This window comes from Tupaia chinensis, unplaced genomic scaffold, assembly GCF_000334495.1.
Source record: "Tupaia chinensis unplaced genomic scaffold, TupChi_1.0 Scaffold000002_1, whole genome shotgun sequence".
Classification (NCBI taxonomy): domain Eukaryota; kingdom Metazoa; phylum Chordata; class Mammalia; order Scandentia; family Tupaiidae; genus Tupaia; species Tupaia belangeri.
In genome coordinates, this window is record NW_006159428.1 from 1818065 (window position 1) to 1820255 (window position 2191).

The following is a 2191-nucleotide window of genomic DNA, read 5'->3' on the forward strand; positions in this document are numbered from 1 at the left end:
GCTGTGGAATTTGCGGAGGTGCTTGGGTGTCTATTTAAACTCATTCTTCTCTCCCTTATCCCTGGGGAGTAGATGCTGCAGGGCTTGATCTTGAGATTGTGTCCTCCCTTTTTGTTTGTTTACAAAAAAAAAAAAAAAAAAAAAAAGTCTGTCTGTCAATGGGCAGGAAGCAATAAGGAGTCTAAGAACCCTCTTTACATAGAAAGTTACCTCAGTGGAAATGCCATGCGATCTACGGTATACTAACAAACCTACAGCCCTCTGATGGACACTAAGTGCCTCTCCACAGGAATTTTAACCCTTATTTTCACTAGTGAACTGACTCCTGAGAACTCTCTTCCCTGCAGGTTCTCCTTCCTTCTTGTGAGGGGTGTATTCATAAAAAAACATGGAGGGACTGGCTCTGTGATTCAGCAGTAATGACAAGTCAGATTTCACAAGGTGACCCCAGTTTGAATCCTCAGTCAAGTCAGTCTCAAACACTCCTGGCTGGAGGCCTGAGGGAGCAGGATTCAAGTATGACTGGATCCTGTAGAGGGTGTTCTCCTCTCTCTGTCTTGTGTGTAAATATGCATATGCCATCAGAAAGAAAGAAAAAGAGCTTGTGGGAAATGATATTGTTTTAAAAATTTATGCATGGGTTTCAACATTTTTTTGAATGAAAATAAGCTCGGATTCTGATTTCATTTTGCTATGAACTATTTGAAGACTCCTCTGTATGCATTTGTTTCCTAGGAGATTTTCTGTCTTTTAATAAAAAAATATACCTTGCCAAGGCTCCATTGCATCGTCTTTTGTGTCTATTCAGCCACGTAGCTAAAAGGTGAATAGTTTTTACTTTAGGTTTCTCTAACAGTAGGAAAAACGGGTATGTTTTGAATTTTCCTGAGAGAATTTTAAAATTTGTTTTTCTGACTTTTCTAATTAAGGTCACGATTGTGACTACCATGCAATTTGGTTAAGCGTTGTACGAGAAGCACAATTTTCTCTAAGTTGTTCACATATATTGACCAAAGGTATTTCAACAGGAATGCAAAGAAAGGTAGCTGTGGCAGTCAAGAGGAGAAGTCAGTTATTTCTATTACTGGGACAGAAGCAGGTCAGATGTGAATTAGACTCACCATTTTTCATTATTCCCTTAGTACATCCCCCCAAGTAAGTATTCATTGATTCACATCTTCAAGTCACAAATGCTTCATTTAGCTATGCACTCAACTATTCATCTTTAAGTAAACACATTTTATGAAAAATTATATCTACAAAACTGATAAATTGATGAATGCTTATCTCCAGCGTTTCTGACTGAGGTCTAAATTAAGCCTTAATGCCTAAGGCATTCATTGCATATAATAAATTAAATGATCTCTTATATATCTAAAATGACTCCAGTTATAAAATATCTTTAGCTGGGGCCAGCAGATGGCACAGTGGTTGAGGTGCTAGATTACCACATGGTGGACCATGGTTCGAGTCCCAGACCTAGTGTCTTGAAATAGGCCAGGCGCACCTTTCTTGCTTCTCGGCCATCTTGGGGGCTGCTTTTGCTTGGGGGCCATCCTGCACCTAAGGCAGGAAGATGGGGGCCACAAAGGAGAGAAAAAAGGTGCTGGAGTCAATCAACTCTCGGCTCCAACTTGTTATGAAAAGTGGGAAGTATGTCCTGGGGTACAAGCAGATTCTGAAGATGGTCAGACGAGGCAAAGCCAAGTTGGTCATCCTCGCCAACCACTGCCCAGCTTTGAGGAAATCTGAAATAGAGTACTATGCCATGTTGGTCAAAACTGGTGTCCATCACTACAATGGAAATAATATCGAATTGGGCACAGCATGTGGAAAATACTACAGAGTATGCACACTGGCTATCACTGATGCAGGTGATTCCGGTATCATTAGAAGTATGCCCGAACAGACCAGTGAAAAGTAAATCATGCAACGTTTTTCTTTAATAAAGCTTGCCAGAGCTTGTTTTTTTTTTTTTTAAAGGCTAGGCGCATGTGCATGCCCAAAATTCAGAGGGAATGGAGGAGAAGGGATTGCAGTGTGACCATCCTCCTTGAGGTGATTTCTTGCATTCCGTCTCTCTGCCTTTCTCTGTCTCGCTGGTGAGCACACATGCCCAATAGCAAAAAATCTCTCTTAAAAAAAATCCTTAGACTAATTGAGAAAGTTGCCACTTATTTCTTCATATCAT

The 2191-nt window shown here is 40.5% G+C and overlaps 1 pseudogene; it reads left to right on the forward strand.

Annotated features, from left to right (window-relative positions):
- The first annotated feature begins 1576 nt into the window (after window positions 1-1576).
- LOC102483275 (60S ribosomal protein L30 pseudogene) lies at window positions 1577-1969 on the forward strand (annotated as a pseudogene).
- The last annotated feature ends 222 nt before the right edge of the window (window positions 1970-2191 follow it).